This window comes from Lemur catta, chromosome 11 (genome assembly GCF_020740605.2).
Source record: "Lemur catta isolate mLemCat1 chromosome 11, mLemCat1.pri, whole genome shotgun sequence".
NCBI classification, from domain to species: Eukaryota; Metazoa; Chordata; class Mammalia; order Primates; family Lemuridae; genus Lemur; species Lemur catta.
Genome location: NC_059138.1, coordinates 24715822 through 24727822, shown reverse-complemented (window position 1 = coordinate 24727822; position 12001 = coordinate 24715822). Strand labels below are relative to the sequence as shown.

The window sequence follows — 12001 nt, the reverse complement described above, 5'->3', positions numbered from 1 at the left end:
AACCACTGGAAATGATCTCAGTGTATAGCAGTGGGTGCTATGGTTTTGAGCATGTCCCCCAAAAAGCCTATGTTGGAAACTTAATCATTGATACAACACTGTTGGGAGGTGGGGCCTAATGAGAGGTGATTAGGCCATGAGGGCTCTGCTCTCATGAATGACATTAAGTTTGTGGGAGTGGGTTTCTTATGGCAGAAATGGGTTACCTATAAAAGGATGATTTTGGCCCCCTTTTTGTTCTCTTTCTCTCCTTCTCACCTTCTGCCGTGGGATCATGCAGCAAAAAGGCTCTCACAAGATCCCAGGCCCTCAATCTTGGATATCCCAGCCTCCAAAACCATGAACCAATAAATTTCTGTTCATTATAAATTACCCAGTGTCAAGTATTCTGTTATGCAGCAAACAACAGACTAAGACAGCAGGGGAAGTGCAATTACTTCATGGCATATCCTTACTATGAAATTTTCTATATTTATTATAAATGAATAAAATATAAATTCATATATTATTATGATATATGAGAAGTATTGAAAAAGTTCATGGAAAATGCATATATGAAATAGCTGTGCATGAATTTCAACATTTTTTTATACCAAAATAAACTCATAATTTGTTATAACATATAATATCTTAACAGGATCTAGTTTGAGGCACTAAGAAAGACAAGACATCAGTTTGAAAAAAAACCCTATCAGAGCAACATGAATTCTGCTAAAATCGAATCAAGAACAAACATAAAATTTATGGTGAAGCTTGGATGGAAGAATGATGAAATCATTGATGCATTACAAAAAGTTTATGGGGACTAATGCCCCAAGGAAATCAGCAGTTTGCAAATGAGTAACTCATTTTAAGAAGGGATGAGATTATATTGAAGATGAGGTCCACAGCATCAGACCATCCATATCAATTTGGGAGGAAAAAATTCATCTGGTTCATGCCCTAATTGAGAAAGACTTATAATTAACAGTAGATGATTAATAGCAGAAACAATAGCCAACACCACAGACATCTCAGTTGGCTCAGCTTACATAATTCTGCCTAAAAAATTAAATTTGAGCAAACTTTACCCTTGATGGATGCCAAAACCATTGTACCCAAATCAGCTGCAGACAAGTGATTTCAATGAATTTTTAAATAAGTGGGATCAAGTTCCTGTAGCAGTTATGCAAAGAATTACAATAGGAGATGAAACACAGATTTACCAGTAGGATCCTGAAGACAAAGCACAATCAAAGCAATGGTAACCAAGAGGCAGAAGTGGTCCAGTCAAAGCAAAAGCAGGCCAGTCAAGAGCAAAGGTCATGACAGGTTTTTTGCGATGTTCGAGGCATTTTCCTTATTGAATTTCTGGAGGGCCAAACAATGAAAACATCTGCTTATTATGAGAGTGTTTTGAGAAAATTAGCAAAGCTTTAGCAGAAAAACACCCAGGAAAGCTTCCTCAGAAAGTCCTCTCCACCATGACAATGCTCCTGCTCATTCCTCTCATCAAACAAGGGCAATTTCATGAGCGTTTCCATGGGAAATCATTAGGCATCTGCTTAACAGTCCTGATGTGGCTTCTTTTGACTTCTTCTTGTTTTGCAATCTTAAAAATTCTGTAAAGGGCGTCCATTTCTCTTCAGCTCATAATGTAAAAAAGACTGCACTGACATGGTTAAATTCCCAGGGCCCTCAGTTCTTTAGGCATGGACTAAATGGCTGTTATAATAGCTTACAAAAGTGTCTTGAACTTGATGAACTTATGTTGAGAAATAAAGTTTACATTTTTTATTTTTATCTTTTAATTCCATTTTCTATGAACTTTTTGAAGTCCCCATGTGTCTTGAATATATACTGTTAAGAGAAATACACAAGTTGAAGAAACACATGTATGAACATGAACAAATGACAAACCAATTTCAAGTCACTTTTATCTAGTCATGGAAACAGATTCCTAAAATGTTTAATTGGCAATGATTTTATTAATTTTGTTTGAATAACAACAGAAAGGCAAAAAGTAGTTTACAAATTAATTTTTGATAATTTATAACAATCTTCCACTGACTAAAATTAGTGAAATTTTATTTTATTTTGGACACCAGCAAAAGTACACAGCAGTTTGCCAAAAATTAAGATAATGACTAAATTTAGAATGAAAATTTTATTCGATGTCTACTTCATACATATGTTGTCTATATTGCTTAAATTTATGTAAATTATATCTTCAGAAAAACTCTTCATACAACATTTTACCTGATGGTAAGGACTCTTCGTTTTATCTTTTCTGCATTTACTGCTCTTTGCAGTTTCTGGAAGAGAGTAATCATTTCAAAATTGCTGAATGAATGAATGAATGAATAGTGCATTTGGCTCACTATAATACAAAATAGCTAGCTTCTATGCTCTGGTGGCTATAATGTTCTTGGTCATATTAACATTATTCCCATGTTCTGGATTAATATTTCTCCAATCAAATCATTTTTAAAAAATATTCTATGTGCTTTTAAACATTCAATTTCAAAACATTTTGTTATAAGAGCCACCCTTGCTTTCTGTAATTATTTACTTTTTGTATATTAGATTAATGTTATCTATAATTATAACTAAATACACATATAATTAAATATAATATATACCAGTGGTCCTCAACTGGAGGTACTTTTGCCTCCCAGGGGCTGTTCAGTAATGTCCTGAGGTATTTTCAGTTGTCATAACTGGAGGGTGGTCGCTACAGTCCTCTAGTAGGGAGAGGCCAGGAATGCTGCAAAACATCCTGAAATGCACAGGACAGGCTGCTCACCAAAAAGGCTTGTCTGAGCTAAAACATCAGCAGTGCTACGGTTGGGAAATGATCTGTTTTGAAGGGAGAAGGAAAATGAACCATTCAAACATTAATTAATAAGCCAGTTCTTCAACATGAACAATGTACAAAAGAAATCATAATCCCCTGGAATCAGAAATTTCAATGCACATGAAAGGCTTCTATGTTTTCTTTCTTTGATTTACTTCTTTTTCTCAGCAAGGGTTTGTGGAGGTACCCCAACCTCTTCCCTACACTTTAAGGGACTGGAGGTGGAGCAGATCCTGCCTGAAGGCAAACACTTCTCTATGTAGTGATTAGAAAGAAGAATTTTTTGCTCAGAGTAAGAAGACTGAGGGCAAGCCTAAAGAGTTTGAGTCAAAAGAGAATTAAAAACTAAATCTCTTGGCTCTGTGAAGTATGGATACATTACGGAGCTAAGAAACGTGCAAATGCATAGTTAGTGACGTTTGGAAACAATTGTCCATTAGAGACCTTGGTTTGTAGGGAAACATAAGGCCATATCCTTTCTTCATAGGGTGTGTGAGAAATATTTATGTACTTTCCCCTCATCCATCTAAACATTACTGAAAACTATTAAATAAACATGCAAAGGCAGTGAATATAGCTTTCATAAATAGCACCAAATGAATGGAGAAGAAAATTTTTAAATATTTGCAAGAATCATTTATAATATTCTGTAATCAATGACAAGAGTTTAAGTGTATTAAAGGCCAAATAATAAATTACGTTGGGCTGACTTTGCATGTTTTCCATGGCCTATGCAAATAATAACTGAAATTATGCTAATCTAATGTGTTGTGGCAATTTTAACTTAATCTTAACCGTGAGGGCAAGAAGAAAATGCTGAAAACTTATTTATCACTAACGCTGCTAACACAATATGAACTAAATTAATTTTCCTACCTTAAACAAATTTGTGAGATAAATAGCAAATATATCTCACTGTAGGAAAAAGGTTAAAATGCTATTTATGACTACTTTGAAATAAAATATTCATATCAAAACTATATGAGTAAATTCATATAAATCCCCTAGAATGAGTCCTGCTACACAATGAGCACTCAATACATGTGAGCTACTACTTTTTATTAAGCTTGATCCCAAAACAGCTTTAAATTTAATAAGTATCTTGTAACTAACAAAATGAAGAAAGCATAAGTGCAGTGTTCTTAGTTTAGAAGTCTTTATGTTGCTGATTCTGAACATCAGGGAAAAATATCTGGTAGAAAATCATCAATTATAAGGGGAATATGTTCTTCAAAGATAGCAATACCAGTTACAGCAATGAACAATTATCATTCTATGTGTCCCAAAGTAACCACTTTTCAGAGTCAGAAAAAGAACAAGTAATCTGAATAGGAATAGAAATATGAGTAATAAAAATCATTGGCACATGCATCTCACTATAAGAACAGATGGGATGACAGTTTTTAGACATGTTGAAACAAGCAAAGGGAGGCACTTACTGAGTATAGCAAATCAGATGAACTCTGTATGGAATCCCACGGAAAGGGAAGCTTGGTTGAAAAGTATTTGTTCTGATGATGATAACATTAGTAACATAATACAAGCATGAGACCTATAAAAATAAAACTGTAGCATCTTATAAGAGGACATAAATGATATTTGAACAAATGTAGTACAAAGAAAAATGCATATTTGGTATAACCACAAATCACTTGGTAGCAATGAATGATGTGAACAGAGTTGATGTTACTGGCAAGTAACATACACAACACAGGTAACATACACAACAACATAGTATACAAGTCACATTGTATTAAAATTTATTAGAAATTTTTTTTTAATTTCCAAGCATCTGGGGGTGTTTTGAATATCTTTTTTCCATTAACTACTAATTTTATTGCATTGTGGTCAGAAGACATTGTCTAAAATTAATTTGGTGTAATTTGTTCAGATTTTTTTGTGGTCTAGTTCATGGTCAGTTAATTTGTAAAAAATTAAATGGAGAAATGGAACATAGTTGCAAACACAGTAGCTAATTAAGATAACAAGGATCATGTTAAAAACTTTATTCTAGTAATTGCAAAAACTAAAGTGAAAGTCTCTCATAGCAACATAAAAATTTTGAATTGATTAAAGAAGCAGAATTAATGGTTAAAATCTACTTACTAATCAAAAATCCTAGTTGGATAGAGGGGTCGAAGGATGAACAGACATGTGACAAAGCCAGTGGAGTAAAATGTTAATGGTAGAATTTAGGTGGTAGTTATAGGTGTGTTCACTGAAATTCTTTCAACTACTTTGCTGTATGTTTGAGAATATTCATAAGAAAATGTTGGGAGAAAATTCTAGATATTTATGTGGTCCATTTATATCAAGTCTTAGAAGAAAGACAATTCATATATAATAAAAATGATAGTAGAGAATAGAAAAAGTGGGAAAGATACTCAACTCACATGATATTATTAGTATAATCTTGACAATAAAATTGGACTAGGATAAAAAAAGAAGAAAAATTACAGGCTTATTTCATATACAAACATTACTATAAAACATAAGACAATAGCTTTGAGAGCTTGGGGGCAGGGAAGTGTTTCATAAATAAGTTGCATAGAGTATATCCATAAAGGACAAAAAAGGCAAAAATACAGATGCTGAAGGAAAATGCACATACATTTTACTATATCAAAATAAAAAATTTGGTTCAAATAAGATCCACCATACATAATTAAAAAATACAAAACAAATTGCCAACCAGAAGATGGATTATTATCTAAAGAAAAACCATGAAGTAATAAAAAGAAGTAGTAGAAAATTAGGGAAATGTATTTATAGACAATTCAAAAAAGGTGAAACTCCAAGGGCCAATAAAGATACAGAAAATGTTCAACCTCGTGACTAATCAGGGAAATGTTAAAGTAATATCAAGATAAAATTTCTATAGGAATGACAATAAATAAATGTCTAATAGTAAGCATTGGCAAGGGTGTGGTCAGATGGTGACTTTTACTCATTGCTGTCAGGAGTTTAAATGGGTGCAAATACTACAGAAAGCAATAGGGCCATACCTGGTAATATTGGAGATGTCCAATATTCTGAAGTATTTCAGAAATGAGCAGTTTAAACTGTTGCTTATTAATACATTGATCGTCCCTAGGTAAACTCTCAAACATGTGCACAAGGAGCCATGCGCAAGGATGTTACTAGGAAACTATAGGAACAAATTCATTATCCATTATTAGGGGAATAGATAAAAATGATGTTTTAAAATAAAATCTAATACTATAGAGAAATTAAAATGAATAAACTAGATCTACATATGTCAATGCTGTTAATAAAAATAAATTGTAAGAATATACACACAGAATAATAAGTTATGTAAAATGTTTAAAGCACTTTAAAAACAATACCATAAATTGTATATAAATACAAATATAGAAAGTGGTGTACAAGTGGTGAAAATGGACATAATTGTCTTGTTTGCAATCTTAGAGGAAAAGCTTTTCACCATTGAGTATTATGTTAACTGTGGACTTGTAATATGTGACTTTATTATGTTGAGGTACATTTCTTCTATACCTAAGTTGTTGAGAGGTTTTTTTTTAAAAAAAAATCATGAACAGATGTTGAATTTTGTCAAATGCTTTTTATGCATCTGTCAGATGCACCTACATCTGATAAGGGGTTAATATCCAAAATATATAAGAAACTCACTCAATAGCAAAAAACCAAGTAACCCAATTAAAAATGGGCAAAGATCCTGAATATTTATTTTTTCCAAAGAGGACATGCAAATGACCAACAGGTATATGAAAAGATGCTTAACATCACTAATCATCAGAGAAATGCCAATCAAAACTATGCTCAGATATGACCTCACACTAGTTAGGATGGCTATTATCAAAAAGATGAACGATAACAAATTGGTAAGGATGTAGAGAGACGGGAACCCTTGTATACTGTTAGTGGAAATGCAAATTAGTATTGCTATTATGCAAACCAGTATGTTATATGGAGGGTCCTCAAAAAATTAAAAATATTAATAGAACTACCATCTGATCCAGCAATCCCACTTCTGGGTATACATCCAAAGGAAATGAAATTAGTATATTGAAGAAATATCTGCACTCACATGTTTGTTGCAGCATTAATACCCAGGACATGAAAACAATCTAAGTGTCCATTGATAGGTGAATATTATTCAGCCATAAAAAGAAGGAAACCTTACCATTTGTGACAACGTTAAAAATTAAATAAAAGAAATTATCAAGAGGATTCAAAAAAGGAGTTGAATCCTAAATCTTTTTATTGCATGGAAGCAGTGACTCATGTAGGCAGAAACATATTTTATTAAGAACAATAATAAAATAGCAAGTACTATTTTAAAGTGATTCCTAAAACTAAACACATGCATTATGTCTTGTAATCCTAATGAGGTAGCTGTCACTATTATGACATTTTACAGACAGGGAAACTGGGGCTTTAAGAGTTAAATAATAACAAAGTGATGAAACTAGAAAATGATAATATTCAAGCACTGATATTTCTAACTTCAGAGCCAGCCTCTTAGCACTTACTTTTGACTATCCTAATCTTATACTAGACAATAGCATTCTGGTAAATAAACTAAATGTAATGTAATGTTAGATATTTTAAACAAAATGTTTCCTACTCTACCCTTTTAAGAACTCTCTCTTCACCTTATCTTCCAATGCCCAGGCTTTCACAACTTCATTCAAAACATTTTGGTTACAGTTTCTTTAGAATCAACTGATCCATGAGCTTTTCATAATGAAAGATCTTTATGCACTCATATTTATCTATAAAGTGAAAATGTAGAATAAATGTTCCACCTCCAGAAGACCATTGCCAATTTTGATTTGCTTTTTCCTTAGAGTGACTGGAATATGTATTACAGTGGTGCATTTACATGAAGAACTAGAACCCATCAAAGAGCATTGCTTTTAAATAATGCTTTGCACAGTGGGTTGAATCAGCTCATGACTAATTTTAACCTTTGAATGAGGGGGAATACTGATTTTCCAACTTTCCTGAGAATTCTTGTACATATTCATAGGAATTTGGAAGAACAATTGAAACAGAGTGTTATTAAATCATTATTAGTTATATATATATATATATATATATATATATATATTTTTTTTTTTTCTAACTGAATGAAAAGAGGAATTAGGAATGTCAACAAGTAATTTGAGGAAAATCTAATTCTCAAGCTGACATTTTTTTCATGTAGGTGAGTTAGAAGTAATTTTGGCAAAGACTACTTTGATAATTCAGATATTGTTGCTTTGTCTCTTATGAGGCACATAATCAGACTCTAATAAAAATGAACAATATAAAAATTTTTACAGAACATGCAATTATGGTATAATACATCTTTCAGGTCACACACTGACATTCTGAGTGTTTTTAAAAGGTATTTATTCCACCAGCCATTCAGATAATAGGAATGAAGAACAAATAGATTGTGAAGGATAAAAATAGGGACAGAAAAATGAGGCTCCATATCACTGCTGCATGTGCAGAGTGCTGCATTCACTCTCTTGAGCTCACCAAAATTCGGGCATAGCCGGAAAGTTGCTGTACTGTGCCTCTAGGAGCCCGTCTGTCAGCAGCACAATCCCTTTGATATCTTCTATCCCAACCTCCTCTCTATGTCTTTTGTTTTTAAATCATAATTACAATATGTAGTGTGAGGGCTTAGAATAGATAAGGAATAAATATTTACAGCTACTCTCACAAAACTCTTGTCATTTCAATAATGCAAATCATCACTGACACTGAAGAGGTGCTCAAGATATGCCTGGCCGGGGTGTGTGGCCAGAAACACTTTAAAAATCCCTCTGCAAAGCTGGGCATGGTGGTGGAGTTTGTAGTCCCAGCCACTTGGGAGGCTAAGGGAGGAGGATCACTTGAGCCCAGGAGTACAAGGTTGTCAGGCGCTGTGATTGCACCACTGCACTCTACCCTCGACAATATAGTGAGACCTTGCCTTAAAATAAAAATCCTGCTGGAGAGATTTATTAAAGGATACAAAATTATAGCTAGATAGAAGGAAAAAGTTCTCGTGCTCTATAGCACTGTAAGATGACTATAGATTACAATAATATATTATGTAGTTTCAAATAGCTAGATAGAGGATATTGAATATTCCCAACACAAAGAAATGATAAATATGCAAAATGATGGATATGCTAATTGCCCTGATCTGATCACTATACATTATATGTACTGAAACATCACTATGTGCCCCATAAATATGTACAATTATTATATATTTCAATTAAGAATAAAATAAATGTATAAATGTCTTAAAGCAAGAAAAAGAAATAAAAGTGTCCAGATTGGAAAGGAAGAAATATCACTGACGTTATTCATGGAAACATCATTGTTTATGTAGAAAATCCTATGAAACTTATAAAAAAGCAACTAGATAAAATAAGTAAGTTTAGCAAGGGTACAGGCTACAAACTGACTTGACAAAAATGTGTTTCTAAATTCTAGCAACAGTCAGAAATTGAAGCTAAAATATACCATTTACAATCACATAAGAAATGAAATACAATGGCACTGAAAATATAAAATATGTTTAAACATGAGCAAGACTACATGCTGAAAACCATATAACATTGCTCAAGGAAATTAAAGAATATCTAAATAACTAGAGAGCTATATTGTGTTCATGGATCAGGTGACTCAAAACTTTCAAGATATCAATTCTTTCCTAGTGATTTATTAATTATGACTAGATTTCATTGGATTCCTGTTATAGTCTCAAAAATGTTCGCTTCTGGCACACAGTTTATTTTAGATTGTCCAAGGTGATGAAAGTCCATACTCTTTCAAGTAGTGTGAGGTAGGAAAGACTCTGGAAGCTAGTCTGAAAGATCAACACCGAACACATACAAAATTGTTTGCAGAACTGGAGTGTTTCTTCAAACTTAAAGCAGATTTCACGTTTAGGTTGATGAAAAGTGCTGTCTTCAGAGCATCTCTTTTGTTCTAAGCTGCTTCCATCAAAATTCTCTCTACTCTTTTTCAGGATGACTTGGAGTTTGAAAATCATTGCATAAAATATAAGGCTTTCATTTCATTTTTCAGGCTTTATTTGGAAATTTATTCCTAGGTCATAAAATATAGAGATGTAGAAAGGTATCTATCTGTAATTTCTTTATGTGGGAGTACTGCAAGGAGACACTATTTTTAGAGATTCTGAGAAACCCAGAATCTGACCCTTTTCTGAAGAGTCCAAGCACATCTGTTTTTTTTTTTTAAGACAATGTGTCAAGATAGAAAGGTAAGCTAAATAAAAAGGTCAAAATGAAGCAATTAGAATAAATAAGAAAAATAGTGGAAATGCTGGCTATTATACCTGGATGTAAAAGCTCATCAATTTTGTTTGAATGCAGGCAAGGCTAGGTGACATTTCTGATGTTTTGCTAATCTTCAATCTGTACTTTTTACAGAACAATAACCACAAAGGCATCGAGTCTGACTCAGTGCACCCACCATAGACTTGCCACTGAGGGGGGGTGGGTCACAGGGTAGGTTGTGCTCAGCAGGTCTGAGGAATTATAGCTGTCTGGATTCATCAACAACCCTGAAGTCCTTCCTGACAACATGGGGGATTTTCAGCTATCTAAAAATCCCTGAAGTGAAAACTAAAGATTAAGATCATTTGTTGGAGTGAGAGGCTCATTCTATACCAACATACCACATTATTCCAATAAGATATTGAACTTGTTTTTAGTATTGTATACAGAGCTTAAATTTTCCTATATTTTCTTTGTGTACTGAATTCTGTAAATGAAGACTCATTTTTCTATTCACATTATGTTCACTCTTTTACCTTCAGTGCTGTCTCTCCACCAAGGAGTAATGAAGAGAAATTAAATGATCCTTTGGAAATCTCCACTTAAGGGGCTGTGAACTAGAAGTAACCTTTCTAACCTAAACAAAATTCACTTATTTAGGGTTTTAATGAGATTTTGGCTAAGTCTTCTGAAGAAGGAGTTTTACAAAGCCTAGTGATTGTGCGTGGGCAATTGCTTCTGTGTTATGTGCTAAGGAATAATAATAATACAGTTCTAAGAATACTGTCTAATATTGAGTTTTACTATGGCCAGTCACTGCTCCACATATTATGTGTACTAATTCCTTTAATCTTCATAACACTATAAAGATATTCTTATGTTATTAGTAGCCCATTTTAGGATGAGGAAATTGCAGCATGTAGGGGTCAAATAATGCATCCCAGGACACACAGGAGGTGAGTTGTGAAGCAGGGATTTGGTCCTGGCAGTCAGCCTCCAAATCCTATGCCTGTTAGAATAATAAAACTAACACAGTTTATTTGGTTTACTCTTTCATTTTTAATACAATCCTTCCCCTATAAAAATTTTAAAAAAGCATTTAATTTGATAAAAACCACATATGCAAGCAAAGATAAAATTAATTAACTAAACCAATAACATTTTGGGACAAAAGTCATCACAAAGATTCTTGTAAAAGATTTAGGCATGGTAGAGATATAGTAATATGTCTAACAACTCTTTTATACATAATAATATAGGGTACGTATATCAAGACACAATCAATGTGCAATGATATTGTTTGGTCAATTTTTGCTAATAATGTTCATTAGTAGATTGGCTAAAAGTATGTGCTTCTTACCTCACATGCAGAAAAGGAGAGAACAATGCTTTTGATACCAAGGTGAAAACACTGCACACATTTGAGAGAAAGAAAGTCTGAATTTTAGAGATGCTGATATATATAGCAGCAGTTGGGGTGAATGAAAGATACATATATGCCAGTGGAGCCTTTCAAGTACTTGCACCAACAGACAGTAAATAGGCACTTAGTGAAATTGCTACTATTATCTAGATAAGATCCAATCCTAAGTGAAATGCTGAAATTCAAAGTGACAAAGATTTCTAGTTAACCTGTAAGTAATGATCAAGATAATAACAAAAACACAATCTACCAGACAGTGAAAGGACAAAGATGCATTTGATCATCTGTTTAAGGTTGTCTTTTGGAAACTTTGAAAGACAATATGCAACCCTCAAACTAAAAGAGCTAAAACAGCATGATACTAGCACAAAAACAGAGACATAGACCAATTGAATAGAATGGAGAACCCAGATATAAAACCATCCTCATATAGCCATCTAATCTTTGACAAAGCAGACAAAAATATACACT

At 33.2% G+C, this 12001-nt stretch overlaps 1 long non-coding RNA gene across 2 annotated transcripts; it reads right to left on the bottom strand.

Annotated features, from left to right (window-relative positions):
- Window positions 1-2059: 2059 nt before the first annotated feature.
- On the bottom strand, window positions 2060-4550 carry LOC123647457. Of its 2 annotated transcripts, none has more exons than XR_006738237.1 (3): window positions 4276-4550; window positions 2622-2758; window positions 2060-2294 (listed from the first exon to the last, which is right to left on the bottom strand). It is a non-coding gene; the product is annotated as an uncharacterized LOC123647457 (long non-coding RNA). The 2 variants fall into 2 exon arrangements; XR_006738236.1 differs by having other exon boundaries at window positions 2622-2838; window positions 4276-4312.
- Window positions 4551-12001: the final 7451 nt, after the last annotated feature.